The 15,902-nt window shown below is 42.0% G+C and overlaps 1 long non-coding RNA gene across 1 annotated transcript; it reads right to left on the reverse strand.

Moving 5' to 3' along the window:
- Positions 1 to 5,813: 5,813 nt before the first annotated feature.
- LOC130683429 (uncharacterized) lies at positions 5,814 to 9,060 on the reverse strand. Its single transcript, XR_008997142.1, has 2 exons — positions 8,729 to 9,060; positions 5,814 to 6,081 (listed from the first exon to the last, which is right to left on the reverse strand). It is a non-coding gene; the product is annotated as an uncharacterized LOC130683429 (long non-coding RNA).
- Between the last annotated feature and the right edge of the window lie 6,842 nt (positions 9,061 to 15,902).

Genomic DNA, 15,902 nt, shown 5'->3' on the forward strand with positions numbered 1-15,902 from the left:
ACATCTGTGTGATAACTACCAAATTTATATTTTCATCCCTATCTCTCAGGAACTCTCCATTGACTAATAAATGTCTCCCTGAAGTGTCTAGTGTCTGGGAGGCATCTTAAACCTCATGTGTTTAAAACATGTTCCTCTTCCCCTTCTCCCTCCACAAAAACTAGTCTTCCCCAATTCTTCCCCATATCTTTTTAAATGGTACCATTGTTCACCTCACTGCCTGGGGCCACTATTGATCTCTCTCGTTTCCTCACATCTCTCCCCTAATCCATCAGTGGGTCCTAAAGGCTCTACATGCAAAATTGTCTTGAATCTGACCACTCCTCAGGTCCAGCAGCCAGGTCAAAGTCAATTATTTTCTGTCACATGGACAATGATTATAGTCCCTGAAGCCCTCCTGGCTTCCATTCTTGTCCCCCAACCAGCAAAGCCAGCATCACCTTCATTACCATCTCCCGCTAAAACACGTTCTCCTCCAGCTGCAGATCTTTTGCTCAGAACAAAATCTGGAGTGCTTATCATGGCCACTAAGGCCCTGCCATGTCTGGCCCCTTGCTAACTCTCTGCCCAATTCTCCCTCCATTTTTCCCCCATTTGCCTCATGCTTCTGCCACATTGACTTTTCCCCTTTTCCTCAAACAAGTCAACTGAATCCAGGTTCTGTGCCTTCCCTCATGCTGTTCCCTCTACCTGAAAACTTTTCTATTTCTCTCTGTGGCTCCCTCCTTCATACCATTTATGTTTCTGCTCAAAAACCACCTCAATAGAAAGGCCTTTACTAACCACTCCATAGAGAATAGAGCCATCCTAAATAGTCTCTACCCATTTATAGTTCTTATCACTACCTGAAAGTGTTCGGCCTATTCCATCCACTTGTTTCCTATTTATTTTTCCCACTAAGAGGTAAGTTTCAAAAGGGCAGAGCCTTTGTTTATCCTATTTATTCTCTCCTCAGGGCCTGGAAGCATGCTAGGGCTCATGTGTTAGACATATTAATTTTTTTCTTGTATCATGTAATAGATAATAAATATATCTGAATTAAAGACAATTCTCACAATAACCAGTGAGACAGAAATGATTTCTCCAATCTTATAGGCAAGGAAACAGGCTCAGATGTTAAATGACTTGGCCATGATTACACATACAACCCGAGTGTGTATGATTTTAGACACCACAGTATTTCTGTGATTTATAGTTTTTTTGAAAATTTCAAAAAAACATTACGAAAAACATTGCAAAACAGTACCAAAGTTCCTTTCTGTGCAGTGTATTTTTATTTATTTGATTCATTTATTTACTTTTACCTTCACTCAGATTTTCCAAATGATAACATCTTGCATAACCACAGTACAGTCAAGATCGGAAAGTTAATATTGATGTACTAGTAACTAACCTACACACCTTGTTCACATTTCCCCAGCTGTCTTACTAATATGTTGTGTCTCCGGAGTCACCATCAAAGTGTTCATCTTTGTCTTCATGACTCTGACACTTCTGAAAAGGCTCATATTCTTACCATCAGTGTACAGTCTATGCAGAGAGCTGTGCACATGGAAGGTTCTCCATTGCAATAGCTATATTTTGGGGGCAATAAGTAAATCTGCTTTTGGGGGAGAGGCAGGAGAGTGGCTCCTCATCTTCTGTTTGTGTTTTGCTTAGCTTGGCTGACCTTGAAGTGTTTATAAAAAATAGGGTGGCTTGCTCAAGGAAGTTGAAAAAGGCGATTTAAAGGATTGGTTGAGATTATGGGACACCTTATAGCTCTTAAAGAATGGCAGGGCAGGACTGATGAGATGTTTGAGCCCTTAAAGCAAACTATTGAATTGCTGAAGACCTATGGACAAGAATTGCCAAAAACGGTGTTTAAGCAGCTGGAGGTCAGTGCAAAATTTGTTTTCCTAATAAAAGAAAGAGTGGGGGAGTTTTAGGATTTCAGAGTCAGGTGAGCTGGATTGAAATAAATGAGAAACAGGGCTTAGCAATTGCCCAAGGCCCATATTTTAGAACAGTATGTGTAAGGTATGTGTCATGTCTAGCACATGGTGGAAACTCAATAAATATGAAACACTGTAATTCTGGAGGATATATGGGAGAATTAATGTGGACAAAGTGTGTCGGGTTTTTTTTCCAGAATTAAGGGTGAACGAATTATTTTCATTCAGAGGAGAAAAGAGCAGATCTGAGGAGAGTTAAGGTGGTCTAAGAGGAAGTGTGGGGCATTACAGAAAATAACCAAGTATTCTTGGAAAATATAAATAGGGAAAGGGTTACTGGGTCAGAGGCTGAGGGCAAGAAGGATAGTGTTGAGTGCAAAGTAGACGATCGTCGATAGAACAACTGACTAGGGAGATAAGTCAAGGAAGGGGAGTTGTTGAAAATGGACAAATGATACCATGGCATTGCAGCAGGTGTTGTGGCAGATGTGAAAGTATCTGGGGTCTATCCAGTTTCAGGACTGTGGTGAAGGGAGGGAACAATGTGGGTCTGAACACGCTGAGGTCTCCATTGCAGGAGCTGCCTGAGAAATGGAACAACATAAAAAAGATAGCCATTACTGTGAGGCAGCAGGTGGCCCCACTGCAAGCAAATGAAATGAGCGTCCTCCGCCAGCGGTGCACAGCCTTTGATGCTGAACAGCAGCGGTTCTGCGAGTGATTCCACCAAGAAGCTCCCTTCAGGTATGGATTAGTCACCACCTCTGCCTCCTTACTTCTAAACATGGCACCTTTGAGTCAGTGACTGTCTTTCTGTTGAGTTTGTGTTCTTCTAGCAGGTTAAGACTAGTTAACAGCTTTCCCTCCCTTTACGGTCAGGATGTGGGGCTGGACTGGACAGCATCCTCTCAGGGCCTGCATGAGATGACCACAGGTTGTGCAAACAAAAGACCTTGCCTTCAAAAGTCTAGAAACTTCTGTGTCTCCAAGTCTATAAAGGGATTGTATGTGGTATAATTATAAAGTTTTCACTAAACCGTTGGTATTCTAAATTCTCAAAAACTCCTTTTCTTTTATGGCTGATAGAATTTTAAAATACTTTTGGAAGGCATTTTGGTAGCCTAAATTAGGAAGGAATTGAGGTAAAGGGTTTACTTTGCTCATAGCTTAGTAATGCTCAGACACCTCCCTACTTGTGATTAAGGGGTCTTTACGTAAAACAGCTATAGGATGGGCAACACCATTCACATGTGCGCACAGTGTGCATGCACACATAGGTTCCATTCTGTGAGGTTTCCTCCCTTAGTGGGGAAGTCTGCTAGGGTCTGCTTCTGGTCTACTGCTCAGCATCAGAGGCTCTGAAATACTACATTGGGAGGTACATGTTAAAGCAACAAATGAAACAAACAAAAATCACAACTCTACTGAAAGAAAGTAGAGCATAATGATTAAGTATATGGACTCTGGACTCAGGCTGTCTAGTGTCTAATCTCAGGCTTAATGCCCATGTCAGGAAGCCACTCAATATGTATATGCTTCAGTTTCCTTGTCTGTAAAATTGGGTTAAAAACAGCATGCACCACATAGGGTTGCCGATAGGGTTAAAGCAATACCCTTTCCAAGTGTTTAGCATAGTATCTGGCACTAGGGTGACCAACCTTCTTGGTTTTCCCTTGACTGTTCCCATGTTACCACTGAAAGGTCACACATCTAGGGAAGTCCCTCTGTGCCAGGCACATCGGAGCTGTTGGTCACCCAACCTAGCCCACAGTTAAGGGTCTACTTATTCTTACTGAATAATGTTCTCCAAACATTTATTAAGCAGCTACTCTCCCCCAATTATTATACTTGGGGCTAGAGAGAACAAAATGAGTGTGTTGAGTGGAAGGGAAGGGCAGATTTGTAAAACTGTGCAAAAGATGTGTACAGACAGATAAAACACAGGACTCTGAAGCAGGGTGCTACCATTTCAGCTGCACATTAGAACCACCCAGGGAGCTCTTAAAACTTCCAATGTCCAGTCTGCCCCACAGACCAACTACATCAGATTCTCTGGGGGTAAGACCTGGCATCAGTAGTTTGTAAAGCTCCCCAGGTGTTTCCAGCATGCAGCCAAGTTTGAGACTGCTGCCCTAGACGGAAGTAACTGCTTTTCTTCTCAGCAATCAAACCAGGACGTTAAAACTGAGTCTGTCTCCCTCTAGAATAATTGCCTTAGTAGCTATGCCCTCATTCCTAAGAAACATCTATTGTTCAAAACACTGTGGAACTCCTTTTGGGCATGCTGTTGAATTTTTAAAATTCAACACTGGTCATGTAGAGCGAAAGCTGTTGAGGGAGGTAGGATATCAAGCTGAGTAATACTGCTTAGTGTTAAGAATCACACCATGGCAGCAGCCATAAAAATAATGATACTAATAACCTTGGCATTAGTCTGTCTTAAGACTGTCTCTTAAGAAAACTTTAAAAAAGAAATTCCCAAGATGGTTTGGTGAAATGGCTTCCCAAACAGGCTTCTGAGATTGGTTGAAAGGACAATACTCATTTGCTAGTCATCTGATGGAAATATGGTATTCCTCCTTCATGGTTACATTGTGTACATGTATTGATTGGCTGTTGTATTTTGATTTAGTGGCTGCACTATTTTTTTTCTCTTTCTTAGCACTTTATCTGCTGGCTATGAGGATATCACTCCCCTTAGCTGGGTTTTCCAAATTCACATCTATTAATTTGACATGCAGACAAATCTCTGGAAGAGAATGCTTTGAAAAGAACTGCTCACAGCAGTGTGGAAATCCAAACAGTACTGCAATTTTGATGTATTTCTCTCCTCAAGAAAACCTTCAGGACTAGAGCAGAATTGTGGATTTACTGATGAAGGGAATCTTCGTGGGTGTCAATTCACTTTGTTTTGTTTCTTAGTTTGGTGTGTGTGAATGTGTGTGTTTAAAATGTTTAGGTACAGTGAGTAGCAAATGAGTTTAGTTCTGGTTGCTTCACTTTGAGATCATTGACGAATTTCTAAAATGCAGCCTGTGGTGCATTCCTCAATAAAAGCAAGTGTCTATTCCTGATTAGACTACAGGTTAAGCTCCCATTTATCTTGTCTTTGAGGAAGAAAAAGAAATAAAGTGTCTCATTAGGCCCTTGCAGTCTGACAGGTGCTGGGTGATGTCACATTGCTTGGGTTGAGGTTCTTCATGTCCAAGTCATGTTTTACTTCCTCTTTTAGTCCTAAACTCTCAGCTGTGTCAGCATATTCCTAGTTGAGCTCTCTGACTTCACAGTAATTGGCTAAATCATCATACTCAGATTCAAGGGCTTTCTAGAACTCTTAAAATTGGAAACTAATTCTTCTCTTTGACTGAAAGGGATGTTCTATGCTTCCAGCAGCACTCTCTTGTTCAGTCTTCCTGACCTTAGGAATGATTCCAGGACATCTTATCCATCTCAAGACCAAGGTAACTCAGGGGTTTCTTAGCCAAAGCATTTGACCCTTACAGGCTCCAGCTTAATGGGGAACATTAGTGGCTTTAGTTGGCTGGCAATCAGATTCTGTCAATAGTTGTGGAGCCTTCTTGAAGACCCCTCCCATTGGGTACTACCCTGCATGACAACTAGAGAAAGCAAGGCTTTCCAAATAGCCTAGAGAGCACACAGGAGGGGAGAAGGACCTCTGTCTCGCTTGGATAGCATCTACCATCTCTTCAATCACTGGAGAAAAAAGCAACATGGGTCATTAAATCTCCCAGGGACATATCTATAGTTCATTAGACTAGTTGAGCTTGACCCTGTTCTTCCAGCTAATTTGACTCATTCACATGATTCAGGCTTCCATGGAACAAAAGAAGCTGTGGTCTCAACAGTGGAGTCAGCAAAAATGATGCAAGGGCTAGGATTTTAAAGTAATACACAGTCCCTGACCTCAACGACTTACAGCCTCAGGACAGTTTCAAAAATGAGTAAGTAGTCATGTTCACTGGATGCCAACTTCAGCCCCCACTGGGAGGCAGTTCACACCCCCTAGAAGAGGGTGCTGGAGCCATCTTGAGAATTAGCCACTTGTTCTCTGTCTTCCATTTTGGACAAGTCATTGGAAGGGACTGTTCCACTGCTCACGCAGATGGGGGCCACAGGATGGGAAGAGCTGAAAGAACACAAGTTCAGATCAGATGTGCTGAGTTGTACAATACCTGTGGGGTATCAAGCAGAGGTGTGTCATCATTCGTTGTATACACGTATGGTGCTGAGGTTAACCTTTACCAGCTACTAGCTTCCCACAAAACAATTTAAGTCACTTACTGCTCTTTCTCTCTTTATGCTCAAGTCTAGGTCAGGCTGGCATCAGTCATTTTTCCAAGATCACATGCATGAACACCATATTTCCATCTCTCTTAATTATGGTTTTATTCATCCAGACTTTCCAGACATTTCTCTTTTATATTAAAATACTTTTGCATTATTATTTCAATTTCAAAGACTTAGTACACCCTTTTCCCTCCTATTACTTTCTTGTTTTTGTACTGTATTGCTCCCCTGGGTTTAGAGAACCGCTTGTAGTTTATTAGGCACATTAATCAGGTCTGTGGCTATCCTGACAATTCACACTACAGTGTTTAAATGGGAAAAAGGTTACCTGCCCTCATGTCCAGAGGTCCTTTTCACTACTTAGACCGAATTAACTTTTATATGTGCTTAGCTGCAGGAAATTACTGTTCACAAATTTAAACTATAAACAAAAACTATGCCACAGGGTAGATGAAGTTCGGGATAGGTTTGACAAATGATCACCTCTTACAAATATTTGAGGAACCAATATTGATTTAAGGATGTTCATATGTGCTGAGTAAAGAATGGTTAGAAAGATCATTTATCTTCTTTTGTGTGCACCCCCAAAACTCTAATAGCACATATCTTACCTATTAAGTTATTCTTGAATTTTACTCCATTAATATATTAAACAGCATGTGGGCTCCTAGAATTTGTCTAGTTGATCTTGTGCTAATACCAAGAGGCTAAGTTCACTGCAGTCAAGATAAAAAGTAGAACCTACACACTGACAATTAGTGTCTGGAAATTAAGAATAAGCAGGACCATTCAGGTATGGTGATCTTCCCTGCTGGACCGCTTGCCTTGAGGATGTTACATTTCTTTCCTTCTAGTTCTTTCTCCACTGTTCTCATGGGGGAGAGGGTTCCTTGCCTATATAGATGAAGGGCCCTCTTCAGCTCTTTCGTCTCCAAACTCATATTCTGTTCTGAGACAGCTGGCAGCTGGAGAACAGTGAAGACGTGCACTGTTGTTCAGCCTCATTCCCTTGAGGAGTAAATCCACCACCGTAACACAAGGGCCAAAAACTATTTAGATGGAACAAGCGGAATCAAACATAGCAAGCATCAAAGTTAATCTGACACTAATTTAATGGTATGCATAACTGTTATTGTGTTGCATGGCAATTAGGCTTAAGTGATGAGCAGTTCAGGTAAATGACTTTAATTAGGATCACGTTCCATCCATTAAGCCCAATATTTCCAAAGAGGACTGAGAGAAGAGGCAGTTTAAGAAAGGGACTTTGTATGCTGTCCTCTTCCTTTCTCCCCTCCCCTCCACATCCCCCCAGCCAATACACACATACGGATACGCACACTCAGTTGGAGGAAATGGCCAGTTCTCTAGTCATTCATGTCCTCTCAACTTTCCCCTTGAGGATGGACCCTGGGATGCCCTATTCTGACTTTAGAGGAACGCAGTGTTCACACGTAAGTCGTGGTGTCCCCAGTACCTAACCCAAGCACATAGAAACAAGAAAACCTGAAAGAGGTAATGGCGAAAAAGTGTAAAGAAAGATTGCAGAGGAAAATGAGAGGCTCCTTGAACACTGGGTTCTGGGTGCTCCTGGCCACAGAAACATTATCTGCACATGTGGGTTCCTTTGTATGTAGAGTTCTTACATGGAGAGGCCATACCAGGAAAGCAGGTCTGGGCAGGTGGCAGCATCGAGTAGGTTAACACTGCTGAGCACCAGGAGCAGAGGACACCTGCCATACACATTGGAGAAAAGAGGATGAGGGGGCATGAATTAAAACTCTAAAGCTAGATACAGTGTTTATTGGGCCAAGTGCAGACCCAGGGGTCACCCCAGGATGCAGGCAGAGCAGACCAGAGAGGGTGGAGGGGAGGCTGAGCACAGCCTGGAGAAGGACTTAGATGAGGAGCCCAAGCTGAGGCACACAGTGAAGGAAACTGATGGTGACTGCGGAGTGCCTTGCTGAGGGCTTTGTGTTCAAACTCCAAGGCTCCCAGCAGAGGTCCTCAGACTTGGAGGAAAGCACTGCGGGCCATCAGCGTGAGTCTCACCACAGACAAGGACACCAGCAGAGCACACTGGAGTCACCCGGGGTGCTTGAAAACTGCCATTGCCCACACCCCAGCCCCAAAGATTCTGATTTAATTGATCTGGGAAGCAGCCTGGGCATGGAGATTTTAAAGCTTCCAGAAGATTCTAATATGCAGCCAAGACTGAGAGCCACTGCTCAAGAGGAAGCGATGCCAGATGGGGTCAGTGCTGGACTTTTAAGTGCCAGCCCTCTCGCTTAAAGACAACTTCCTACTAGCAGCTCCTGGCAGGCTTTGGCTTTTAGCATCTGCAGTAACATGCAGTGCTCTTTTGTGACAGGTGGTCTGGAAGCCAGTGAGTGGCAGCAGAGTCTGAAGGGGGCTCAAACAAAGGGATGACTCCCCTCTACCCTGGATAAGGGGTTGGGGGAGGTGGAGGAGAAGAGGAGCATTTTTACCTTCTCAGAAGTGAAGAAGAGATCCAAGCAGGGAGTTCCTCTTGGAGTGTCTTCCCTCCAGTGGGTTGTGCTCACTCTACTCCAAGCTGCCCTGAATGTCTTTTCTTCCCAGGCTTTGGTGAAACTCACTGCTTTTTGCTCAGATAGTAAGCGTTTGTGCCCAGCGAAATAAGCCAAGCAGAGAAAGACAAATACTATATGATTTCACTTACATGTACGATCTGAAAAGCAGAACAAAGAGACAAACAAAAAAACAGAAACAGACACATAAATATGGAAAACAAATGATGGTTGCCATAGAGGAGAGGAGTGCAGGGATGGGCAAAATAGTTGAAGGGAATTAAGAGGGATGAACTCCCAATTATAAAATAAGTACGTCATGGGGATGAAGAGTACAGCATAGTCAATAATTTCATAATTTTATATGTTGACATCTGATAACTACATTTATCATGATGAGCATTTTATAATGAATATAATTGTCAAAACACCATGTTATACACCTGCAACCAATATAATATTGTATGTCAACTACACTTAACTAAAAATAAAAAGTAAATATTGGAGTTGCTGGTACTTTGCTGATCCTAGGAAATGGGCCTGTACAGCAATAATATTACTAATAAGTGTGATGTACTTACAAAGGAAACACATTGTGTCTTGTAGATTTGACAGCATTGACCCTTATCAAATGCTGGGTGCCTGGCACACTAAGATCCAGCAGATGGAATTGACCATGGCCTCCACTGCCGAGTCTGCCAGCCTGTTTGAGGTTAGCGTTCCAGACTACAAGCAGCTAAAACAGTGCAGGAAGGAGGTCTGCCAGCTGAAGGAGCTCTGGGACACTGCTGGGGTGGTGACCTCCAGCATTCATGCCTGGGAGACCACCATGTGGAGGGATATCAATGTGGAGGCCATGGACGTGGAGTGCAAGTGGTTTGCCAGGCACATCTGGAACCTTGACAAGAAAGTCAGGGCCTGGGATGCCTTCACAGGCCTGGAAAGCACTGTGCTGAACACTGACCTCGCTGAGGGCCGTGGCTGAGCTCCAGAATCTGGCCATCCGGTGGCGGCACTTGGGGCAGCTGATGCAGGCCACGGGTGTGAGCTTCACTGTGGGCGAGGGCACGACACTGGCACAGCTCCTGCAGCTCCAGCTGCACCACTTTGTGGATGAAGTCCGGGGCCTTGTGGATGAAGCAGTGAAGGAGATGGGGATGGAGAAGACCTTGAAGGAGCTGCAGGCCACCTGGGCCAGCATGGAGTTCCAGTACGAGCCCCACCTGTGGACCAACGTCCCCCTGCTGCGGTCGGATGAAGGCCTCATTGAGGTCCTGGAGGATAACCAAGTGCAGCTTCAGGACCTGATGACGTCCAAGTATGTTGCTTTCTTCCTAGAGGAAGTGTCGGGCTGGCAGAGGAAGCTGTCTACAGCCGATGCTGTCATCGCCATCTGGTTTGATGTGCAGCGCACATGGTTTCATCTGGAGAGTATATTCATTGGATCTGATGATATCCGGGCTCAGCTGCCCCAGGTACTTGCTAAGGAAACCCTGCCCTCTCTGTTCCCTTCCCGAGTCAAGGGAAGAGCGCCCAGTTTCTTCGTCCTCTAGACCTTTCCTTCTCTGCTGCCTGCCTTGGCCTCACTCAACAAATGCTTGCTTCATGAACCACCAAAAGTCAGGCAGAGGAAAAGAAAGAAGGTGAAATGCACACCAGTCAGTTTGTCCCTGGGTGGGTGGGCAAAAGAGAACCTGGATTTTATAAAAGCCCATGTACACAAGAGAAGAGAGAGAAAATATTTTGCTACTGCAGTTTGTGGTGAGCTGCTCATGGGTTGCCCCATAGATGATTACAATGCAGCTATCGATTGGCAGAGAGCACTGTTTCCAAGCATATTCACATTCCTTCTCAGCAGCAAGCTGTTCTGTAACCCTCTAGCCTGTGCCACATGGTTAATACCGGTCTTCAGCTAAATATGAAACACGGAATTTCTCTAAAATATGCGTCCTTCTCTTTGCTACCTTCCCTGTGGTTGATAGCCCTTTCTAATTTGTCCTAATTAATGTGCCATTAACTTAGCCCCTTCAGTGGACTCTAACTCATTAAAAGAATTTTTTTTTTGGCAGGCTTTCTCTGGGTCCCTTCAGCACAGCAAGGTCTTTGCTTACAAATTAGTTTAATTCCAAAATGTCAAATGACATCCAGGTCTTGCTAAAAAGTTTAAAGCACATTCCATCAAAACATTTTATTTTCCCATCTCATCCCGCAAAAGCATATTTAATGTAATAATACAGATTAAAGGTTGCACATTTGGAGTGGAAACTAACAGAAAACAATTCTGTCAGAGCTTTTGTAATTAGGCCAAATTGAATAAGCCAGGTTTTCTTTATCTCCAGTGCTAGTGATTGAAGAAGAGCAGGTTTAATTATAAGGAGGTGAAGACATGGATGGAGGCTTTGGTAAAGACTTTAACGGAGGCATTTGAGGACTTTCAATGAAATACAATAAAGAATCAGTATCATTAACTGCTCAACAGTGCCACAAATGTGTGTGTAAAATATGTAAATATGTGTTCTTTGTATTAACAAAATGACAATAGAGACAATCTCAAAACAAAATCAGTCATCTTACAACCTAATTAGTAACTATTTTCATTCATTAAGAATATTTCCAACTTTTGTTTATGTATATACATATTTTTACATAATTGCTCTTGGTGTAATTATAGTTCTCTGAATTCAGCTCTTTTTCATTTTAACATTTATGCCAGTATTTCCAATACTTCTATAACCTTGATACCTTTTCCACCCATAACTGGAGCCAAGTATCTCATTAGGGAATCATAATTCACTTTACATGGCCCTGTTAGTCTAAGTCTTCCTGGAGAGGGGTGGATTACAGAGGTCTGGGGCAGACAGGGCCGGCAGCGTGCTCCTGAGTCTGAATGCTGCCACTTGCAGCTGTGGGGTTGTAAGAAAGTCACCCTCTCTGTGCCCTGGTTTCCTCTGATGTAAACTGAGACTAATACTAGTACCTCTTTCAGGGAGTCAATTAAAACAGTGCACAGAGCACATACCATTGTAACTGTTGTTATATAGTAATAATAATACCACAAACTCTAGGTACCAGGTATTGAGCTAAAGTGCTTTACATATGTTATTGTCAGAATCATTTCAACAACACTCTGGGGGGATGTGTGTTTGGGAAAAATGATGACATCTAACTTTGACATCACAAGTGCTGAGGAAAAACTTAGTTTGGTTGCCTAAACTTCTGTATGGACCCAGAAAGAATGCTGGTTCCACTATCTACCTGACTTAGGAGTTCTGTGTTTGATGCCAACATTTCTCAAAGTGTGGTCCAGTGACCTCCAAGAGTCAAAAGTCGAGGTCAAAACTGTCTTAATAATAATGTTAAAATGTTATTTTCCCTTTGGACTTTCATTCTTCTATGAGCATACAGGGGAGTTTTCCAGAGGTTGCATGACATATGCTATCACAACACACTGAATGCAGAAGCGGAGAAGTGAATCTAGTCATCTCATTAAAGTCAGACATTAAAGACATTTGCAATAAAGAAAGGAGAAAAAAAGGAACAATGCCATTTTTTTTCTCTAAGTTATTTTGTTTGGGGGAATATAATTATTTTGGAACAAAGAACATGTTATGTTAACATAATGAGCTTAATATTGTTACTTTTTAATTGAATTAACAAATATTTTTAAAATTTCTCAGCTTTAGCTGCTAATGTAGAAAACTGTATTGGTAGACAAAAGAAACACCTACATACAGAAAAGCTTTTCATACTCTCCAGTGTTTTTAAAAGGGTAAAGGGGTTTGAAGACAAAAATGTTTGAGAATTGCCATTGGAGGTGAAAGGTATCGCTTTCTTAGCATCTTCAGACAACCTAAGAACAGGTTTCTGCTCCTGACTTGCCTCAGAAGGGGAGATTTTGGAACTGAGGGGGGTGGTAGTTAATGTTTTTCCACATTTTTATTTGCAGGATTCTAAAAGATTTGGAGGTATTGACATTGACTTTAAGGAGCTAGCTTATCATGCTCAGAAAACTCCGAATGTAGTGGAAGCCACCACCAAAGCAGGTCTTTATGAAAAACTGGGAGATATTCAGAGCAGGTGATGGTCTGTTATCTGCCCCCTCTTGTAATGCAGGAGATGATATTCCCTTCTCCCCATTCTGTCTCTTAGCTCCTGACCTATTTAACTGCCCAAATGAAAGAGTGAGTACGTGTGTTTCTGTGTGTGCCTGGATTTGGTAATAGTGGGGTGTTCATTCTGATGGAAATGTATCAGTGTTTATGTTTGCAATACCTATGTTTCTTGCACTCGTTTCTGCATGTATTCCATATATTGTGTATGTTCATATCAAGGTCTCTGTATCTATGCGCCTAGGCAAACTTAATTAGGAATTCTGTGTCTGTGCCCTCAGATTATACCTGTGTGAGAAAGCCCTGGCAGAGTACCTGGATACCAAAAGGCTTGCCTTCCCTAGGTTTTACTTTCTCTCTTCTTCTGATTTGTTAGACATCCTTTCCAACGGCACAGCTCTACAACAGGTAAGCTGAGGGAACACCTGTAGAAACATCCAGAAGGCCTCAGGAGCTCCCAGCGGGAGAGGTGTGGGTTCTGCATGATGCCTCCTCTCTCTGGGAGTGTTGCCAGAGTATCAGACCTGCATTGCCACCAGCATCATCCCTAACCTCAGAGCTTCTTCATCCCCCATCACGGCTTCCTGGGGGCCCTCCAGCCTATCAGGGGTGATGGCTCCCCAAAGTAGAACTGGAGAAGCATTGAGGATGGCAAAGGTGGAAAGAGGTAAGCTTTTACAGAGAATGCTGTTGATTTCATTATAAAGAGGGGTCCAGTGAACTTTGGTCCAAAGTTAGAGCTAAAATTCCCATGGGGAGATAAGCTTGGAAGTTGTCTTAACTGGACATTGGGTGGTTGTGGAAGGAGTGGATGTGAGCAGTCCAAACTTTTGGGTTCTAGCCCCTGGTTCTAGCCACTTGGTAACCATATAGTCTTTGATGTACCACTTCTCTTTGAGGAAGTTTCCTCCTCTGTGAAATGGGAGATGCCTACTGTGTTACAGGTTTTCAGAACATAGTAAAGTAACTAATTGAAGCACTCACTGTTATTATTTGGAGCTGTAGACAGTTGTTCTAACCTTGAGAGGGCAACAGAATCATCTGGAAGACTTGTAAAAATACAGATTCCTTATTCAAATTCAGTTAGACAATATCCATCATATCATTGATAAGTTTTCACAAACGCCTAGGGTGCCTAACTGGTTTCCTTGGTTTCACTGGAGATGGCTGGTAATTGTAGGTCTGCTTTGGTTATGTAGCTGTATTCCTGTTAAGTTAATGTGTGTGTGCAATTTAATTAGTAGTTTAAAACCTATACATGCTTATGTTACTCTACAAGAAGATACGTTAAAGAAATAATCAATCTTCCCATGTTTTCTTCCATCTGCTACTTCTATAGCTTTTCTTCTTCCTTCCTAATTACAACCCTTAAGTAGAATTCGTGCCTCATAACGAAATTACCAAGTATCATAATTCTTCCAAGTGGTAAAGATACCTCAAGACAAATGCTGGGCATAAAAACTACAGGGCATAAATCTGCAAAGAAGTAAAAAGCTAACCTTTTCAAACAATATTGCTTCTCTCTTACTTACCAACTTTACATTTCCCTGTATGGCCCCGGAAGATGACTGGTTAGCCAGAGACGGGTAAGATTCCTCAAGGGAGGAACAACCTAAGACAGGCACAGTTGCAGGGGGGCCATCAGTTGGGAAATTGGGGATCAACAGAGGTGAGGCTTAGAACCTCACCCCCCCCCTGTTTTGAGAGAAATCTTCTGCATCCGTGGATGTTTTGTTGCCCTTGTCTAGCTTGGATTAATACTTAGTCTACAGGCACACACCTGATCATCTACATTTGCCCTCTTACAGCACTAAACTATGTTTTCTACCTTTATCTTGCATCTACCTACCACTTCAGCATTTTATTAAAAATAATAATAGTAATAACAACAATAATAATAAGGGAGAAATGTGGGATTCACATATAAATCAAGTATAAAAAATCTAATGAATATTCACATTTGACCTGATTGTTTACAGTTCATGATGCATGATCAAAACCGAAAGTTTCTGTGATGACTGCCCTTGTACTGTTCACCATGTAAGAACTTATTCACTATGTAAGAATTTGTTCACCATGTAAGAACTTGTTCATTATGCTTCAGAAGATTGGAGACTGTTGAGAATTAGGCTTGGGGTTGATTAATGATTGTGCATCGAGTACCCTATACAGAATTTTATTGTTGTTAACAACCATTTGATCAATAAATATGAGAGATGCCCTCTCAAAAAAAAAAAATCTTAAGATTATTAAAAAGAATAATGCAAGTACCTACTTGCTGGCTTAAGGACATTTGGACATTGATCTTAGTAAAACTGTAAAACTAACAATCAAACACAGGGCTCAGAGTGTGGCACATACTTAGTACAACATATTAAGTATGAATATATATACATATTTAAATGAACAAATATCCACTAAAATATCAATAGTGATTACCTCTAGATGGAGGGAGATGGGGTGATTTTTACGTTTTTCTTTAAGCTTTTCTACATTGTCTCAATATTTTTATAATGAGCATAAATTATTTTCATAAACACAATAAAATTCTTCATAAAAACAGATAATGGGTAGTAGTTGTGGCTTAATAACTGCCACATTTGCCAGACAGGATCTAGATCTTTGCTACTTACAGTGGTACCAGCATCATGTTGGAGCTTGTCAGAAATACAAAATTACAAGCCCTACAGCAGATCTACTGATTGAGAACCTATAGCTTAACAAGATCCTGAAATGATTAAAATGTTTGTGAAAATATGAAAAGCACCTCAGTGCTGAAGCCTTCACATGCAGGCACGACAGGAACAATGCATGCCTTGCTCCTCAGTATGTCCCTAGCACCCAGCAGCGCCTCAAACACAAATAATTGTTAAATAAATACATGTGTAAATGATATTACTTCTGAGTACACAATTAGAAAGTGGAGATTATATCTATTCGAGTTCTTTGTTTTCAGTCAGAGTTCCCAGAAGTGGGTGCCTAATACTTGCTGTAAATGCCGTTAA

This window comes from Manis pentadactyla, chromosome 4 (genome assembly GCF_030020395.1).
Source record: "Manis pentadactyla isolate mManPen7 chromosome 4, mManPen7.hap1, whole genome shotgun sequence".
Lineage (NCBI taxonomy): Eukaryota > Metazoa > Chordata > Mammalia > Pholidota > Manidae > Manis > Manis pentadactyla.